Source organism: Oryctolagus cuniculus, chromosome 6 (genome assembly GCF_964237555.1).
Source record: "Oryctolagus cuniculus chromosome 6, mOryCun1.1, whole genome shotgun sequence".
In the NCBI taxonomy this organism is placed as follows: Eukaryota; Metazoa; Chordata; class Mammalia; order Lagomorpha; family Leporidae; genus Oryctolagus; species Oryctolagus cuniculus.
Window position 1 is genome coordinate 130,672,054 of NC_091437.1, and position 20,461 is coordinate 130,692,514.

Sequence of the window (20,461 nt, forward strand, 5' to 3'; positions counted from 1 at the left end):
AGTCCTTGGGCCCCTGCACATGTGTGGGAGACCTGGAGGAAGCTCCTGGCTCCTGGCTTTAGATTGGCACAACTCCAGCTGTTGCGGCCAGTTGGGGAGTAAACCAGTGGATGGAAGACCGACCTCCCTCTCTCTCTCTCTCTCTCTCTGCCTCTCCTTCTCTCTCTGTGTAACTCTTTCAAATAAGTAAGTAAATCTTTAAAGAAAAAAGTTACAGAGAGAGAAGGAGAGACAGATCCTCCATCTTCTGGTTCCATTCCCCAACTGGCCTCAAAGCCCGGTGCTTCACCAGGCTGAAGCCAGGTGCCATCTGGATCTCTCACCTGTGTAACAGGGACCCAAGCACTTGGGCCATCTTTTGCGTTTCCTAGCACATAAGCACGGAGCTGAATTGGAAGTGCGGCAGCCAGGACACGAACTGGTGCCCATCTGGGCAGCCAGTGTCTCAGGTGGTAGCTTTACCCACTGCACCACAAAGCCAGCCCTGAGAACCACTGATTTTTGTGAGGAGTCAGTAAACAACTTTTTTCCTGGTCCAAATGGAAATATTTTAGACCTTGTGGACAAGAGACAAACATATTGTGTGGGTACTTATATAGTAAGAGAGAAACATAAATAGACATACATCTTTAAAGATGAAACACAAAACTTTATCTGTGGACACAGAAATTCAAATTTCATGTAATAGTCACATATCATGAAGTGGTTCTTTTATGTTTTAAAAAAGAAGTTCCTTAAAAATTGTAGAAACCACTGTTTGCTCATGGCTGCACAGAAAAAGTCAGTGGTTGAGATTTGACCGATGGTCTGGAGTCTCCTGACCCCTGACCACCCTACAGCCCTCATTCCACCAGTCTTATATTTACCATCACCTTGAGCATCTTGTGTACATTGCAGTTATCTGTTTGTGCCTCTCTTTCACTACATTTTAATCTTCTTGAGGGCAGTAATTATATCTTATTAATCTGTAAGCTATCAGCAGAAAGTATAGTGCCTGGTTGGGTAAACATTTGCTCAGTGGATAAAGGAAAGAATGAATACATTGGAAAGCATAAATTGCCACCTTTGTTAGTCTTCTGCCATTTTTTTTGACATGTTTACTCATTTTTCAGTATTTTCTTTCATGTGTTGCCATTTTTTTGTTTCTGGCTTATAAATATACATGTGCAAGAATTCATTTTATTCATTTGTTATTCTCTTTGGGCCTCTCCACTTCACTCGTCCTGTAGTACACACAAGCTGCAAAATAGGAGAGAACTTCAAAAAGTTAGTGGAGAAATAAAATTAAGATAAGTTTAGTATGGTACAGAAATAATTTTGAACCCATGCATAGTATTTTCATAACACACATTTTCAGTGAACTTTCTGAAGACCCTTTTGGGTGGATTTTATTGTGGGTGGCATATTTTCAAATTAGCATCAGTGGACTTGTTGAGGAAGAGAAAATGCATATTCACTGTGCCATACTTGAGGTTTTAACCTAAGTGTGTTCTTACTCTTGAGAAAGTATGCCACCAACTACAGTATTCCACTGAACTTCTTAGTCACAGTCTATCTGTTTTGATCATACCATTGTATTTGTTTAACTTTTTGTTTTGAAATTATTTCAGACTTACAGGAAAGCAGCAGAAATAGTGCAGAGAGATCTCATACATGCTTTTCCCCATTTCCTCTACTGGTACCATCTCACATAATCATATTAGGATTATCAAAAGCAAGAAAGTAATATTGACACAGTACTATTAATTTATACAGACTTTGTTCAGATTTCACAACTCCTTTTCCTTGTGAATGTCCTTTCCCTTTGCCAACATGGGCCACTTTCCAAATTGCACGTAGATTTTATATCTCCTTACTCCTGTTAGCAATAGTTTCTCAGTCTTTCCTTGTCCTTCATGACATTTTTGTAGAGTAGTGCTTAGTAATGCTATAGAATGTGTCCAAACCTTGGTGTGTCTAATGTTTACTCATGATTCAGTTGAAGTTATGTGTTGTAGGCAAGGAAAACATGAAAATGATCTTCTGCCTTTGTCAAGGAATTTCTCAGGTGGCACATAATATTCATATATCTTATTTATGGTGATGTTAAACTTGATCCTTTGCTAAAGTTATATTTGCAGGACAAGCATTGCATTTAAGGTGACTGTAGTTTACTTGGACTGGCTTTTAAAACATCCTGATATCGGAACTAATGCTGCATAATGTTCAAGAGTGATGTCAACAGTTAGCAAATGGATTTGTTTTTGGATAAAATTAGAATAAATGAATAAAGGTTAAATATTAAGTATTTAGTATCATGTAGCTATATTTTAAACAAATGTTAATAAAGAAAAAATGGAATCCCTCGCCATTATTTTATCAAAGCATACCAAATTTAATTTGGGCCTCTTCAAGTCCGTATTGTATTCACATTGAAAAAATTAATACACATTAGGAATTCTCTTAATAGTTTGTAATTATAGAATATTTTGTATCACTTAGATAGCTTGAATGATAAAACAGAAAAATTTATAAAGATAGCAATATAATGACAGACAGAGCAGTCATTTTTTTTTTGACAGGTAGAGTGGACAGTGAGAGAGAGAGAGACAGAGAGAAAGGTCTTCCTTCCGTTGGTTCACCCCCCAATGGCCGCTGCGGCCGGCATGCTGCGGCCAGCACACCGCACTGATCCCAAACCAGGAGCCAGGTACTTATCCTGGTCTCCCATGTGAGTGCAGGGCCCAAGGACTTGAGCCATCCTCCACTGCACTCCCAGGCCACAGCAGAGAGCTGGACTGGAAGAGAAGCAACCGGGACAGAATCCGGCGCCCCAACTGGGACTAGAACCCGGTGTGCCAGTGCAGCAGATGGAGGATTAGCCTATTGAGCCACGGTGCCGGTAATATTTTGAGAGCAAGTGATTTTGGCAGTACATGGTTTCCTTGTCAGTATCTCTTCTCATGGGTAGCTGTATTGAGTTTCATTTGTCCGGGGTACATTTTGAATTCTTCATGGTGTACATAGGAATAGGGAACAACCACGTATCCTATGTCCAGCTCTCTGAACTGCATGTGCACATGGTGTTGGAAAGAAAAGAGCAATATTTGCCCAGGAAACATTGATACCTTATCTAATTTGCCACTTCTTTCTTCCTTTCAGAATCATTTCATCTTCCTACGTCTGCATTCATGCATATATCTTCCATTTACATGGCAGTTACATGTACAACTGTGCACCTATGAATATAACCATATCTGAACAGTCCCAGGTATTGTTTTTAGTGTCACTGTAGATTCCAGGCACATGTGTTACTTCAAAGAAATTAAGTTCCATAAAATGCAGCTTTTGCTCTTGTCTTTCGCTTGAACCCTTCCTATTAATGAGACTTATTTTCCTCTTTAATAAATATTTATTGAGCTCATACAATGAGTAGATTACAACAATTTAATGTAAAATTAATTGAAGAAAGAGACATATTTTGTAAAAGTCGAAAAGTTTTTTTTGTGGGAAGGAGAACTATTTTCAAAAGTAATAACTCCATGCAATGCATTTCCTAAAATTATAATGTGGGATTACATTTCAAGGAAATCCAGTTCACAGAATCATTGGATCACAAATATCAGAGTAGAAATGATATAGTATGGGCTAGGAGAAGATGTTTAACACTTGTGAACTAGTTAATACTAACTTTCTTGAAGGACAGTGATTAGGAATAAGGTATTATAAATAAGAAGGAAATTGTTCGAAGAACTTGTTGTATTACATTTTTGGCAATTCATGGACTACATTGTTACTGGAAACAAAAGAATGTTTAATGTTGGAAGTACCAGACATCTATGCTTATTTTTCTGAGAGAATCTACAGTATTTCTGTTCCATAACTGGAAGATAGGCTGTGAAACATGTTTATAAAAATCATGATTGCATGTGTGGTGGACTGCTGCTGCTTTTTTTTAATGATAGTTAATACTTTGCCAGACTTTTAATGTAAAATCCAACTCATTTTTCTGTATATCAGTTATTGGACTTATGTTTGTTTTATGCTGTTGTAAAGCTATCTTTATTACATCATATTTGTCAAAGCATTGGTGTTGGTGAGTCGCTTGAACTCACCTTAAGAATCAAATAATGTAGCAGGGAACCAAAAACTGCATGTTGAGTTATTGATGAGATATTTTAACATTTATTTTTATTATTATTTTTATTTCTATGTATCTCATAAATACAACATTAGGAATATAGTACTTCTTCCCACCACACCCGCCTACTCACCCACTCTGCCCCCTTCCTCCTTCGTCTCCTGTTTGGTCCACGAAAGAAAAAGTAACAGATAGAAACAAAGAAAGAATGGAATAAAAAAAACTGAGAGGACTGTTCCTCAATGGTCTAAAAAGGGCTCTTCGTTGTTATTGCTTCTTGAAGGTGATTTTGCTTTTTTCCCCTTCCCTTTCTCTTTTCCCTTCCTTCCTCCACCTTCTTTCTTTTTTTTTTTTTTTGAAACTTCATTGTCTTTAAAGAAGAACCCAAGGATGATACATTGTGATAATTTTTTATTTTATTTTTTAATTAATTAATTTATTTTTTTGACAGGCAGAGTGGACAGTAAGAGAGAGAGACAGAGAGAAAAGCTTCCTCTTCCGTTGGTTCACCCCGCAATGGCCGCTGTGGCTGGCACGTTGCAGCGTGCGCACCGCACTGATCCGAAGGCAGGAGCCAGGTGTTTCTCCTGGTCTCCCGTGGGGGTGCAGGGCCCAAGCACTTGGGCCATCCTCCACTGCCCTCCTGGGCCACAGCAGAGAGCTGGACTGGAAGAAGAGTAACCAGGACAGAATCAGGCTCCCTGACCAGGACTAGAACCCAGTGTGCCGGCACCACAGGCGGAGGATTAGCCTATTGAGCCAGGGTGCTGGCTAGAGCAGTCATTGAAAAGAGCATGGTTGGAGTAGAAACATGGCTAGGAAATTGAGCGACCATTATAGTCTCTATTTCACAATCGTACTGGAATACTGAGGGAATAATATTAGCACTTTCAATGTGAACATAATTTTAAACAATAAAATAATTTAAAATATTATCTACCTATACACTGAAACATGGATATAATCTGTATCATAGGAATTTTTTGTGAGAGAAAAATTGGCTATATGTAAAGAGCATTGTTAGAAGAATTTCTGCTTCCTTACATGTGTGTTTATTAATTAACTATAAAGTGGCTGCTGTCCTGCCAAGTGCTCTTGTTTTGTCTAAGAAAAGCAGAAGTGCTTTCTTGGAAAAGACCTAGAACCCTCTTACACACTGTAAAATTTGTACAGTTTCCAGTTTAGCAATTACTATTTTCTGGTTTCTTTGCATACAAGTGGACGTCTCCCTTTGTCTTCAGACTAAGCTCCTCTATTTTGTATAGGAAACTTTTATTTAATAAATATAGCCTTCGAAAGTACAACTTTTTGATTATAGCAGTTCTTCTCCCCATAACCACCCTCCCACCTGCAAACCATCCCATCTCTTACTCCCTCTCCCATCCCATTCTTCATTAAAATTCATTTTTAATTACCTTTATATACAAAAGATGAACTCTATACTAAGTAAAGATCTCCACAGTTTGCACCCACACAGATACACAAAGTAGAAAGTACTGTTTGAAGAGTATTTTTACTGTTTTTTTTCTTTTTTTGGAAAGGCAGAGTGGACAGTGAGAGAGAGAGAGACAGAGAGAAAGGTCTTCCTTTGCTGTTGGTTCACCCTCCAATGGCCGCCGCAGCCTGCGCGCCGCGGCCGGTGCGCTGCAGCGGGCGCACCGCACTGATCCAAAGGCAGGAGCCAGGTGCTTCTCCTGGTCTCCCGTGGGGTGCAGGGCCCAAGCACTTGGGCCATCCTCCACTGCACTCCCGGGCCATAGCAGAGAGCTGGCCTGGAAGAGGGGCAACCAGGACAGAATCTGGCACCCCGACCGGGACTAGAACCCTGTGTGCCGGAGCTGCAAGGCGGAGGATTAGCCTAGTGAGCTGCGGCGCCGGCCCTATTTTTACTGTTAAGCTCCTCTGTTTTTATTTTTGTATCCTAAGCATTTGGTTCTCAGCCCGTTGATTCCCTGGAAAAAAAAGGAGTAATTGCATGAAGGAGAGAGGGAGAGGGAAGAGCATATGTAAAGGCATGGAGTTTTAAGAAAGTACATTGTTTGGAAGCCTATGCAGAGTTCAGTTCTGGTGATATTTGGGTGGGAGCGTGGCCCATGAGGCTGGAGAGATATGCTGCCTTGAATAAGTGCCTTGAACGCTATGCAAACAAATGTAAACCTAATCAGCAAGTGATGGGGAGCCATTGAGATGAGTCCACTGATGTGAGAGGTCTTGAACAAGTTCATGGAAAATTTATGTTCTGAAAATGCTCTGTTTGGATTTTAAAAATTTTAAACCACAGTAAAATCATCTTTTAATTCTATTTTTACATGAATACTTTGTAGTAGTTCATGTGATAGAAAGGGGTAGCTGAATTATAGTAATAAAAATACAACTGGGGGGCCAGTACCGTGGCACACTAGGTTAATCCTTCGCCTGTTGCGCCGGCATCCCATATGGGTGCTGTCGCTCCCCCTCTTCGTGGAGGAACGACACAGGACCCTGTGCTGTTCTTTTGTCTGCTCGGCCCTCCCCGGTTTGCTGCTGGTTCTTCCCGGGTTGGCTACTGTCCCTTCCACCTCCGTGGAAGGGCGGTTCCCCCTGGCCACTTTCCCCACTTCCGCAGGGGAGCGGCACACCGCCGGCTGGCTCTCTCGGGGGCTGCACAGGTGTTCCCCTTAGATGTTCCTCTTAGATGTTCCTGGTGCATGCCGTCTCTCTCCTCCTTTATAGTCCTCCTCCGCCAATCCCAACTCGGCTGCCCACACACCGAGTACGCTGCTCTCCTCCAATCAGGAGCAAGTCCTACAGTTTATTGGCTGAACTGGAGGCAGCTGTGTAGAAGCTGTTTTCTCCTCTCCCGGCGCCATATTGTGGGAGAGCAGATGCATAGAATAAGTCTTAATTCCAGTAACTTAGTCTAGTCCGAGTTGCTCCCCACAGGTGCCAGGTTTTAGTCCTGGTTGCTCCTCTTCCAGTCCAGCCCTCTGCTGTGGCCTGGGAAGGCAGTGGATTATGGCCCAAGTGCTTGGTCCCCTGCACCCACACGGGAGACTGGGAGGAGGCACCTGGCTCCTGACTTCGGATTGGCGTAGCTCCAGTTGTCTCGGCCATTTGGAGAATGAACCAATGGAAGAAAGACCTTTCTCTCTGTCTCTCTTTCTCACGGTCTGTAACTCTACTTGTCAAATAAATAAAAATATTTTAAAAATAACCTAATTTCTGGATTCATGAAGAGATCAGGCTGTGTAACAAGATTTTAAACATGGAATATGAAGTGTAGGAGAAGAGATTGCTCCCCACTGCTGTTCATGTCGGCAAACCCTGGAAAAATTTAAATGAGCATGGTTTGCTTTAGCACAGTCTGTCTCCTCTTGTGTTCTTCCCTCTTCTCTCTGATGGTGTTCCCTACCCTCAGCCCTCTTCCTTCCTGCCCACAAGAACAGCCTGTTGCATAGAAACCACAAATCAGAGGACTTGACTTCGGTGTAGTGCGTCTCTGCTAGATTCTAGGAAGGAGAATGGGTAAAGGTGAAATAACTGACATTCACCCTCTCACCCTCCAACACTTTACTTTTACTAAGAGTTCATCAGAATGAACTCATGGTTGGTGGGATTTCAGGCAGTGTCATGGATTGATATAAAAGATATCTGATGATGAGGAAGGAGAACGGATCCATGATAGAATTCCCTAGATGTTCCCACTCCACTTCTTTCCTCCTTTTATATATCACAGATGGATACTCTATAAGCTCAGATTTTATTCTGAAGCACTCATTTTTCTCAACTCTTCTCATTGTCTGGCAGCTGCCATATTTCTATCTCAAACTGGTTTGTCCAGCATGGACTCAGGACTGTTCACATATGGCAGTTATACAAGCAGAAAGAACACGCATTTTGTAAGGGAAAGGTAGCATTGGGAGGAGTTTGAGCAGGAACATTACAGATGCTCAATTTGCAATTACACGAGTAAGTCACAGAGATCATGACATGCTTCTTACATGGAAATTTTACAAGTTGAGTAAAAAGTGTAATCATTTGCAATTCTAAGGCATCAAATGGTCTTGGATACATTTTGTCATGCCTTTCAATGAAATGGCTATTGCCTCCATTATTACAGAGAAGAATACATTTAATGATTGTCTAAGTCTTTCCATTGCACACTTAATTTTTATAGGCTCTTTTGTATACGTTATGGGTTAACTTTTCAGAATTGTTGATAGACTATGAATTTACAATTGAGATAATTTGATGAATTTCTTCTTATATTTCCCTTTATGAACCCAACAAATAGCATATTTGGCCTGCTGAATAGCATGCTAAGTGTCAGTATGACTAGAAATTATTGATAAAATACTCCTTTTAAACATAAGATAGGGAAGTATCCTGCTCAAATTTGAGAATAAACATAGACTGGTTGAATGTCAGCATAAACCAAACACTTAAGAAATTATTCTAAATAATGTAAGTACATGACATTTTTATATTTACAATTAAATGAAGTGTCATTTCTGGCTCATATCCCTACTGTATATAACTTACATTTTTTTCTTAAAACAGTAACATTTCTTATGAAGAATTTTTATAGCTGTTAAAAGTAAACAACTATATTGAGATTTTATTTCTGAAATATAGTAAGAACAAAAAAATGGGACTTCATGTTTTAAAAAGTATAATATATGGATTCTTCAAGAAATAGAATACAAACTTAATTTTATAGTATTGAATTAAATACTATAAGCACAAAAATTCCATCTAAACATAAACATAGGTTATTTTAAAATTATTTTCTGTATTACAATAGCCCACACCATTGTTTGCATTAATAAAGTATGAGTATTTGCTACATGTGTTTGAATTAAAATATTCCTCAGAATTCCTATGTAGGTATCCTGATACCAATAAAAGCTAAGGTAAATATATATATGTAGCAAAGGATTATAAAGACTATAAAGGTTGATAAAATTGAAAAAATAAACATTAAAGATTTAATTGAAATTGGTTAAGCATCTGTTTTCTTATAGAATGGCTTCAAGAAAATAATTAACAGCAATTTCAGAGAAACTAATTCATTGATACAAATTACCAAACCTGGCCTCATAAAGACTATTATGGTAAAATTGTAGTTTGTAATTGTGAGAGTTTTTCCTATTTCAATCAAAAGGTATTCTGGTACAGGCAATGTTTTTTTTTTTTTTTTAAGAGGAGTTCAAATAACATGAATTTACTTTCTTCTAAGCATTCATAATTGTACTCTACGTTGTCAGCAGTAAAATGACTTATGTAAGCTTCATAAAAATGTTTTACTTTTATTAAGTTTTTATATACTTAAATAATGGACTTTGTAAGACGTAGGTAATAAGATACCATTGTTTTACTTACTGGTAAGAGAGAACAAAGTGCCCTCTATGTCTGATTTTACATAGAGTGGAATGAGTATGAACTTTACCATCAGTTTCATTGACTTCTAGTGTATCCTTTAATACGGAATTATTATTCTACTTTTTATATTAAACTTTGTTGTTTATTTAATTTCATTCTATCCACCATCTTTTCTTAATATTTAGTGATAGCTTTCTAAATTGACTTCTCTTCAAGATACTTCTCTGTTGTTTACCAGAGTACACTATATTATCAAGAATATTTCTCCTACATCTTTTGAAATTTTCAAACATGTTAATCAGCTAAAATTAAGAACATAAATTTTTATTTATCACATTTGTTCTTGGTTAAATATCATTTATTAAATTTTGTATCAATTTTTACTACAGATGAAATATCTGCATTTTTACTTATATTGAGAATGTATAGGATGACATGGAATTAAAATTTAAGATGGATACTGATAGCAAAAGTACAAATTAATTTTTCAACTTAAAGTAAGAAATAACCCCAAAAGAGGTAGCAATATAACAAGATAGGATGATGTATTGACTTAGAAAATTCTTTTGAGTTTTATGCTTTTTAAGCTTTATGTTAATAATTTCTATATTGATTTGGTTTATAAAAAATTATACACATTTTGAAAGTATGCAAGGAAAGATTAGAAGTGAGAATTAAACTAGGTGCAATCAAAATATACGCATTGAAAATATGTAATTGCTGCAGATAATAAATTGAAATTAAAGAGTTACTAATTCTCATCTGGGAGAACATAAAGAGGGCAGGAAAACAGTCACCATTTATGAGGAAAGTAGTGACTATCCCTAAAAAAGGAAATAAAAAGAAAAAAAGTACGTTCCTGGTAATTATAAACCAGTCAGCTTAACTTTGATACCAAGGTAGATACTGGAGCAAATCGTCACACAATCAATTTGCAATCATCTAGAAGAGGAAAAGTTAGAGGGTAGCAACCAACATGGTTTTGTGAAGAGCAAATTGTGCCAGGCCAATTTAATTTCCTTCTATGATAGAGTGACAGGCCATGTAGATAAGGGCAAAGTAATAGATGTAATCTATCCAGACTTCAGTAACGCTTTTGATTCCTCTCCACATGACATTCTCATCAACAAGCAAGGAGATACGGTCTGGACCATACTTTGGTTAGGTGAGTGCACAGTTGTCTGAGGAGTCATACTCCAAGGCTACTTATCAGCTTCTGGTCATCAAGTATAGGGGCCATACTGGTTGGATATGAGTAGGTTGGCATCATTAATAAGACATGTTTCCTTTTGTGAAAATGGAATTGGACTGGCAGAGAGGCAGGTTGATGGACCAAATCCCTTTTATGCTAAAAAGATAGAGCCCAACTTTAGGGAAATATTTAGCTATTTATCAGTCTATTCTATCTTATGGGCATCTCTACAAGAAGACAGTCCAGAGAATGAATGAATAACAGGCAAATGAAGTGATCAGTTTTCCCAGTTATTCTTCAGTCATAGCTATTGTTCCAAGATGTGTAAGTGATATTAAGTGACTGTTGGTACTCTGATGATGACCTCACCGGGAATAAATTATCTTCTTAAACTCTACAGAAACCCCACACAATGGGGGCAGCTGGAAGAGAGCTTTTATATCATTCAGGAAAGAATGTTGACATATAACAATCCAGAAATAACAAAGTAGAGCACCTTTATCCTGACCTAGATCATAGATTTGAGAATATTAAGCTTACAGATCATATGATGGAGAGCAATAATAAAATTGTTAACTTTGTGGATAAGAAGAACATTTCCAAACAATTTTGACATTTTAGGAAAATAGACTATGGAAAAAACAAGATAAAGTCCATGGGAATGAGACAGATAAAAGATAGGAGTAGAGACTGGCCTGGCTTTACACACTGGGAACAGGCTCCAAAATATCAGTGAGCCATACTTGCCTATCAGTGAACAGGGTCATGTGATAATATTATTAATGAATGAACAGGGGTGTGTCGTGAAAGCTTGACTTGCTCACTTTGTATTTAGAATGGATATAATGAAAAATAATATGAATTCACACACAGTTTCGCTGAACAATGACAAGCACCCTTCAAGGAAGGCACTATTTGTTTTTATTTTATAATGCCCCATTTGAAACCATTGACATATTTGAGCAGGAAAAGTATGCAGTGGAGGGCCATATTTTAGGAGAACCGCATTAATGAAGATCTAGAGAAATTTGAAGTGATTGAATGATGAACTTGATTCCTTGGTTCACAGTAGTTGAACTTTGAGGCTTCTTACTCCCAGCAGTCTCTGCTGGGTATTTATCTTGCTTTGTGGCATCATTTGGAGCCCATGATTTCATGAATAACATTCTCCTGCAGAGAGCTGGTTGGAGCTGCCCTTATTTTTAAAACATTTGTATTCTGTGGATTCTCAAGAAGTAACGAGCAGGGCTTTCTTAGAGATAACTCCTCTCGGATTAAATCCAAGGGAGTGGTTCTTAAACATTTTTCTTCCACAACTCCCTGAACGTTGCTGCCAAGAGCACTGCCCATTTCATCCCTCCTAATTGCACACAGGAAGACAGAAGAGGATATTATCATCTTGTCTTTATTTAGTCTAGGGGAACTCAAGATTGCTCAGTGAGTATGGTTGACTGAGAGTTGATAAGCAGCAGCAAGAACAGAGAAGTGGAAAAGGTTTTAAGATAGACAAATGCCGCCATCACTATTAACAAGTGTGACAGACTTTGGCTTTATTTCCCCTCACATAATTTGGAACTTCCTAGCGATGTGTAGAAAAATAACACTTCCTGAATTTAAGAAGTTCTTTGAAAAAAAAAAAAAATCACAAAACTGATGGCATCAGAACATCAAGAGGGTTCTTAAATTGGATGCCATTAAAGAAAGCAGGAACATAATGCTTTTTAGTTTTCTGCCTATTTTGTATTTTGAGCTCCTGACCTGAACAGAAGCTTTGTTTTAAGTTCAATAAATGCTGATCGTACATGCTGAAATGAGGGTTGTTGTGGCAATGCGAGGTGAGTGATTACTTTAGGACTTACATAGAGTATATATAGGAATTAGCATGTATGTTTGGCTGCGTTGCTATAACACCATATTATAATGCTTTCTAATTAGAAGGAGAGCTTTGTAGTTAACACCTTGCTGAATCCTAATCTTTATTAAATTTACTTCAGTTTATAGTGAATAGCAAAATGAACAGAGAACAAATTAATAGCATTTAAATAAATTATTGTGGAAAAATATTTTCCAATTGGTAAATTATATTATCTTATATTGCAAAAAGAAAAAAAAACTATTACAGTAACTGATTATCAGTTATTGTCTTGAAACTAACATATGTGGCCATATGTTGAAATGTCAGTCTCTCATGGGTATCAAGAGCCTAAGGCTATAAGGTGCATAGGAAAGTTCACGAAGGTGAATCCTCATTCACAATCATTACTTACGATTTTTCAGTATAAAATGAATTTAATTGTATTTCTATTGCAACATTTACTATTGTGAGAATTAGAAGATGCAGGATATTTAAGAAATAGCAAATCTTCCATATAAAACACACTTTCAGTAGATCCTCTGTAAATGGTAACTGCTAGCAGTCAACAGTAGTTTGAACAGCTCTTTGTTAAAATAGTCAGCAACAGAAAGTTTGGTAAGTACACCTTTCTGTCAGATTGATTTAGGCCTAAAGAAACACACACCCAGCACATTCTGAGTGCACCGGCCATTTGGTTTACTTTTCCATTCATTCAACACATAGATAAAAACCCAAAATAACTTTTATCTTAGGCTTTTATTAAAGATCTAAAATAAATAGTTCCCAAATCAGAAAATGCATATTTACACATACCTCCCCTGCCACCACAGTAATATTCTAGTGAAGTCAGTAAAATCAAAATATAATATTTGGTTTTTACTATTTCTAGAGTTAGTAAATACCATATTGGCTTACTGAACACAGTGCAAGAAAGAAAGATGCAAGTGTTCTGCAACACTGCAGATATCATTACTAGACCTTTAAGAAAATTGGTTAAAGGCCGGCGCCGCGGCTCAATAGGCTAATCCTCCGCCTTGCCGGCACACCAGGTTCTAGTCCCAGTCGGGGTGCCGGATTCTGTCCTGGTTGCCCCTCTTCCAGGCCAGCTCTCTGCTATGGCCAGGGAGTGCAGTGAAGGATGGCCCAAGTGCTTGGGCCCTGTACCCCATGGGAGACCAGGATAAGCACCTGGCTTCTGCCTTCAGATCAACACGGTGTGCTGGCCGCAGTGCGCCGGCCTTGGTGGCCATTGGAGGGTGAACCAACGGTAAAGGAAGACCTTTCTCTCTGTCTCTCTCTCTCACTGTCCACTCTGCCTGTAAAAAAAAAAAAAAAATTGGTTAAGACTAACTAGTGATGAATCAGTAGTAATCAGTGATATAGATATATAACTGTTGTATACACAAAAGGCAATAGCATTTCATGTATCTATTTTATGCATAACGTATAAAGAAATTTTAAAGTTTCACATTCTAACAATAGTAAAATATGACATAAAATGTATAGAGTATATTTTATCCTGCTTTTGACAGAAACATGTTATGGGGGAAAAACATATTGTAACTCTTTTTTAATGGAATGATATTTTTAAAAGCAGGAATAAAACCGTTTCCAAATAAAACACAATGAAAAAGCAAAAAAGAAGAGTGCCTTCCCCAAAGTCAAATGTAAAGAAGTACTGTAAATATCATGAATAAATGCTGCCTCCTCACAGTATTAATAAATGGGGAAATAAAGCATGTCTCTTATCTTTTTTGGCATAATTTAAGATAGTTTATTATTTTGGAGCAGCGAGCAGTGAGCACTTGTTAGATATCATCATTTGGTCACAGATTTGTAAATATATCAATTCTGTGCCGAGAACAGGATTATCCTTCACCTGCTCCACTGAAAATAATTACAGATGTATTCATAAATGTTTGGAACATGTGCGTTCCATCAGGTTTTCAACTATATTCACACACGGAGTTTACTATTAGGAGTTATTTTTCAAGTGTTTTAGGACATTGGATTCTAAACATTCTCCATTAGGAAGTAGAATAAAATTGCCTTATATTTCAAATTTTTACTTTTTCAGCTTCTGAGTGTCTCAGAAAGATACCTTCCTTTGGAAATTCCACTATTGTATATTGATGTTTAAATGGAAACATGATTAGGAATACCATTAAATTGCATGTACTTTACTTTTAAAATTTATTTATTGCATAATAATAAATATTTTTTGTAAAAGATCCATATAGTTATCTTTGTGCCAATATTTAAGAATTAAAGAAAGTGAAAGTACGCTGGTGATTTGGGAAAGGTACACAGAATAGAAGGATCCTTGAGTGACAGACCATCAAAAAGTTTAAAGTTCATTCAAGCAAATGTTTTACTGATAAGATGATTGTATCATTTTAACCTAATGATCCCAAGTATGGTTAAGACAAAGACACATCTTCCTGCAATAGTATCCATGTTTTAAAATGTGTCACGTGTTGCCCAAAGTACTACAGACCATACTAATCATGGACCATGAGTAACCTCAGGTTGAGAATGAAAGCCTGTGTGCATTATCTGGCAACTGGAGAACATCCTTATGAGTCCTGTTAACTAAAGATGAAGAAATTAGGTAGGCAGTCCCACATAGAGGGAAGGAACATGGGGTATTGTTACAAGTCTAGAATGTGTATTTAACCAACCCACTGATTTTGGAGACACTGAATCCAGTGGAACCTCAATTTGTTTGTCATGATTTTTCGTGATATTTCCGGTTTCAAACTGTTGCATCTGAAGCTGAAATGTGAAAATACAAGCAGCAACACATCATGACCCATAAAGGAAAACACAGAGGTTACACCCTGTTGGACACAATAAAGTGACTTCTGTTGGATTAGACAGTGCTGCCTAATGCCTCAAGGAATTTTACTCAGCCTGGATCTCCAGTGGTTTGGCAACAGTGTACAAAACTGGCCAGTCAAAGCACAACTGTCTGCTGTGGCCCTGTGGAGTGAGTTCACTACCCACTGATGAGAGAAAACTGTAACCATGCCTGCTCTCCCCTATCACCACCACCCCTATCTCAACATAAAACTGAAGTTAGGATGGATTCTTGAAAGCACTGGAAACTGTTGAGTAGGTTAGGTTGATGGTAGTCTCTCTGTGGTGGTGGAAAATTAAGGATTTCCTTAGATAGAAATAAGGTATAAATAAAATTTATTGGAGAAGAAAAAGTTCTTTGTCAAGGAAGGAAAGAGGGGGGAGTTTCCAGGCTGCCGGCCAAGGAACGAAAAGGTCTTCTCTGAGAAGCTGCAGAATTCCAGATGCTTCCAAGAAAATCTTCCCCCCCACCTACGAGTATAGTTGAACCATTAATCACATAGCATTTTGAGAGAGTGTCCAGTTTCTCTTGGAGAATACCTCGCCGTTTACAGCAGCAAAATCCCATCTGATAACAGGAGAGGTCCTTCTGGCAGCTGCAAGAGCCCAGTCCACCCAGTAACACAGGTTCCTGGCGGTGTCACTAATTCCTGTTGGAAACTTATCAGCTTCTGTCTCTAGCAGCAGAATCCTGACTGATAAGAGAAGAGGCTCATCTGCTGGTAGCAGACCCCCGCCCCCAACCTCCCCAGTTTATCAGCTTCCGACCAGTTCATAAATCAGTCTGTGGGATTTTTTTTTTTTTGGGGGGGGGGGTTGGAGGGAAAGGGTTGGGGTGAGGAGAGGGGTTATTTTGTTTTATCAAAATGATTTCTCTCGTTGTAACAATTAATACTTGAATAAGAGACCTTCACTGGGGACATTAGGAAGTTAGTTAGAGACATCTTGCAGGCGCCTCCTCCCTTGTCAGTGACAAGGTAAGGTAATCCTATACACAGGCTGCTATTGTGAGCTGAGAAACTGGCCTCCTCCGCTGCCAGACACCAGATGCACCTCTTCTATCCTAATCTGTAAACGACTTAAAGGAGCCTTATCTCGGGGCTCTTCGGCTTCATTTCATGCTTGATTTACTTTAATTTGTCTGATAGGGCACAAGGATTTGGAGACGGCCCATCTTTCTGCAGAAAACGTTCAGATTTTTTTTTTCCCCTGGCATTGTTGTGTTGGGGTTTTGGATTTTTTTTTTTTTTTTGAAAAAAAAATTTTTTTTAATGTGGAAGAAATCTTGCTCCAGTCTAGCAAGCTGCTTGAGTGTGTTTAGATTTAAGCTACCCCAGCAGAAAAGAGTTTGTGAAGTGGTGTGATTGTGTGATGGGCCCCATTTACATTGAAATCACATTATGCGATATATCAGGATTCCTGAAGGGAGCGGTGCAGTAGAGCGCTGGGCCCACAAGATACTTTGAAAGGCCTATATATAGCAGCAACAATTGATAGGAGATTTTACAGGAGACTTTATAAATATGTAAATAGGTGTTATCTGATTGGGTTCTGTGGCTACACATCTGTACCTCAAAGGAAGCAGAGCTGTGAGAACTACCAGGAAAACAGTAGTTTGCATTCTAAGTGAGTCTGAGAAATAGAAATGTTTCAGGGGTTGACAGCAGGTCAGGGTGGAGGCACCGTGCATACCTTGGAGGAGAAGCTTCTCGGAGCCATGGAAGGGAGCCCTTCCCTCTCCTAGGCAGGGAGACTTCCCACTTACTGAGTTCCATTTGTTTTATAACACTGCTCAGATCGGTAGCTGTTGACCTTTCACCCTTCTTGTTATTTCTTTAAATTGTTCATGCGATATGGTGCCAGGGGGAATTGCTCTTACGTTTTTTGCATTTTAAAAAATGTACTTGCAGTGACCCAAGGGAAAGAAAATAAAGTCTTTGGTACATTGATCCCTTGATTAGTTATTTCCTAAATGAAAATGGAAATACTATTAAAGCAGTAATAATGTTCCATCTTAATAGTTGAGAAGTCAATAAATGGCTCCCCTGTGCTTCATTAAGGACCTTAATGAAGCCATTTTTGATGGCTGAACTTTACATTATCCTTTTTCCTGTTCTCGTCTCACTTTTTATTATTTTTTTAAACTAGGAGTCATTTAAGGAAGAGACGTACCAAGTGTGAATTGTTTTGCAGATTTTCTTTATATTAGTATGAGTACATTGCTGAAATAAATGGTAATTTTTTGTAAATTCTTATGCAGAATATAAAGTACAAGAATTCATTTTTCATATAGGACGTAGTTTTAAAAAAATAAGAATGTTTAGCCTGTAGCGCAGTCATACAGATAGCAGATATGTTCCCCAGCCATTCTGTATTTTTATACTTTATGGTCACTTATAAACCAGACATTCCATGTATGTATATGTATTAGTGACCTCACTTATTTCTGCCAATCCCAAAGCAGCAGCAGAGATTAATCAGTTCTAGTTAACTCCTACAGCTTTCCCCATCATTTAATATTGAGCTGCTCATACCATTTATGTGATCTTAACCCTCTTACATTTGCCACAATTGAAGCTATGAACATAGCCTTCCATGTCCAAATAGGTGGTCCTGGAGAATACTCACAAACCAAGTCACTTCTCTGCCCTTCTTGAAGTCTAGGATTTAAAATAGTTTTAAACAATTTATTGTCAAAAATAAAAGAAGCTACATTGATGGGGAATACTACTTGTGCCTGGGTAATTTGGACATTTTATAGGAATGGGAACAGGGGACTGTGCATATTTTTTATTTCATTTTTTAGTTTCCAAAGAGTTGCTTCAAGTTGGAATTTTATCCTATAGCAGATACACTATAATGGAATTATAGCAAACTCGGTTCAGTCAGGAAAGTGGTTGATTGTAAATACCTTTATACAAAAGGTATTTTATCTTTTTGCTTCTGATCCCCCTCCATCTGCAATTCTCGGTAAAGATGTCTGATAAAATGATGATTTAAGGTGATGGGAATTGCTTTCTGACTCTGGGGAGGAGACAACAAAAGAACTGATAAAAATTTACTGATTATTCAAGTCAACAATTGTTTAAAGCACCACCTCCAATGACAGTATACTAGGCAAGTGGCCAGTTAGGAAAAAAAAAATGAACTCTTTCTCGAGGGTCAGTGCTGTGGGGCATGGAGATGGGTGGCTTCACCCCAGGAAGCAACAGGAATGCTAAGCACTTCAATTTCTACAAGCATTATCTCTAACAATACAAGGCCCCAAAATACATCCACCACCTTAGCAACTCTTCCCTTTGCTCATAGATTCATGTTTGCTGTCAGTTTCACCTGTATTTGGTATTTAATGCAGCAGGTCTGCAGGCAATGCAAGAACCAAGATTCAAGCACACTCAACATTGTTCAGAAATGATCAGTCCATGGACAGCCACTGAGTCTTTCTAAGACAGAGAATGGTCTTCAAAACTGGCTGATTGTGGCCAGCCCGGGCATGTGGGAGGGCTCTGTTGTTGACACTTTCCAGGTCTCCGCTGACAATCCCTCACCCTTCTGCAGCTTCCACTTCTGGCTCTTTAAAAATATTTTTTCTTTATTTGAAAGGCAGACTAACAGAGAGAGATAAAGATCTTCCATTCACTGGCTAACTCCCCAAATGACCACAACAGCTAGGGCTGCACCAGGACAGAGCTAAGAACCCAGGAGCTCCATCCACATCTCCATGTGGGTGGCAGCAGGCCAAGTTCTTGGGCCATCTTCTGCTGCTTTCCTAGAAGCAATAGCAGGATCTGGTTGAGAAGCAGAGCAGCTGGTACTTGAATCAGAGTTCCAATATGGGTTGCAGCCTAACCTGCTGTGCCACAACTCTAGCCACAGCTTGCGCTTTCTGCTAGCTTCTCACTGTGCTAGATGCTGCTGTTCTCACCTTTCTTCCCAGTTCCATTTCATAGACAGATTTCTTAACCCAGAAATCATTTTGATAAACCTTTTGATAAGCCTGCCCATTATGTAAAAAAAAAAAAAAAAAAAAAACAACTGTGTGTTTTGCAGTTCTATACCTAGAGCCAACACAAATTATGACAAAGATGGTCATGAACGTCTGTTTTATTTTTTCTTTAGATAACTTTGTTAAATGGGTGGAGATATTCAATGTCGATGCTTCCTGAACTCTTCACTCTGTTGATCAGATGTTAAGTTTTGTTTTGAACCATAAGAGTTTAGTAGCAAAAGGTCAAATAATCCAGCATGAGTTAGTAATTTCTGTTAGAGGAAAAAAAAAAGGCCTTCTTTTATGGTCGGAAAATTATATGCTGAAACTTTAGCTACTACTGCTTCATACTCTTGATTACCAGAATCACTTGGTTAGTACAGACCCAACCAGTAATTAATAAAAAAAAAAGCAAACCAGTTATAATGGCACTCAAGAGTAGACTTTGTGCACAAAAGGTATCACAAATGTATATTCCTGAAATAACCTTTAGAATTTGAAAGGCATGTATTAGACTAAATTATCGAGCTATTTTGGAAAAAATTACAGTGTACATGTCAAGAGCATGGATGTTGAAATCAAATAGTCATGGACACAGATCTCAGCTTTGACCCTTGTCAGCTAGTTTACCTTGGGTCTCAGTTTTCTCCTCTGCAACATGTCTAACACATAGAACATGTTATATGAATAGTGGATACAGTAGTAATAGTGCAAAAAAATTCAATTTGTTTGCGTTTTATGTCACTAGATATTTATTTCCACATAAAATCAATAGCCAATGACATGTTAGAAATTTCTTCTTTTAACTGGCTTTTAGTGGCCCTTGAGTGGGATGGAATTACAGCAGCTTTATTTATGTTAAAAGTTCTTTTCCCTGCAAAAAGCATTGCAGAAAGAAAAAATAAGCCCTTAAAATTTTTGGTCACTTAATATGCATGATTAACTTTATAAATATCAGAGGAGTATATTATTTGTTTTCCTGTAAATTAGCTGGTCAAATAGCTGTATCTTTTATGGAATATGATAAAACCAAGAGGAAAATATTGTTTATTCTAAGTTGATAGTGCTATTTTTCTCTAAGAATTT

At 38.1% G+C, this 20,461-nt stretch overlaps 1 protein-coding gene and 1 long non-coding RNA gene across 3 annotated transcripts in view; both read left to right on the top strand.

Annotated features, from left to right (window-relative positions):
- ZFPM2 (zinc finger protein, FOG family member 2) overlaps nt 1-20,461 on the top strand; it is a 507,451-nt gene that overhangs the window by 186,045 nt on the left and 300,945 nt on the right. The gene's annotated exons all lie outside the window — the stretch shown is intronic.
- On the top strand, nt 5,777-17,752 carry LOC138849963 (uncharacterized). The gene is made up of 2 exons (XR_011389292.1): nt 5,777-6,559; nt 7,043-17,752. It is a non-coding gene; the product is annotated as an uncharacterized lncRNA (long non-coding RNA).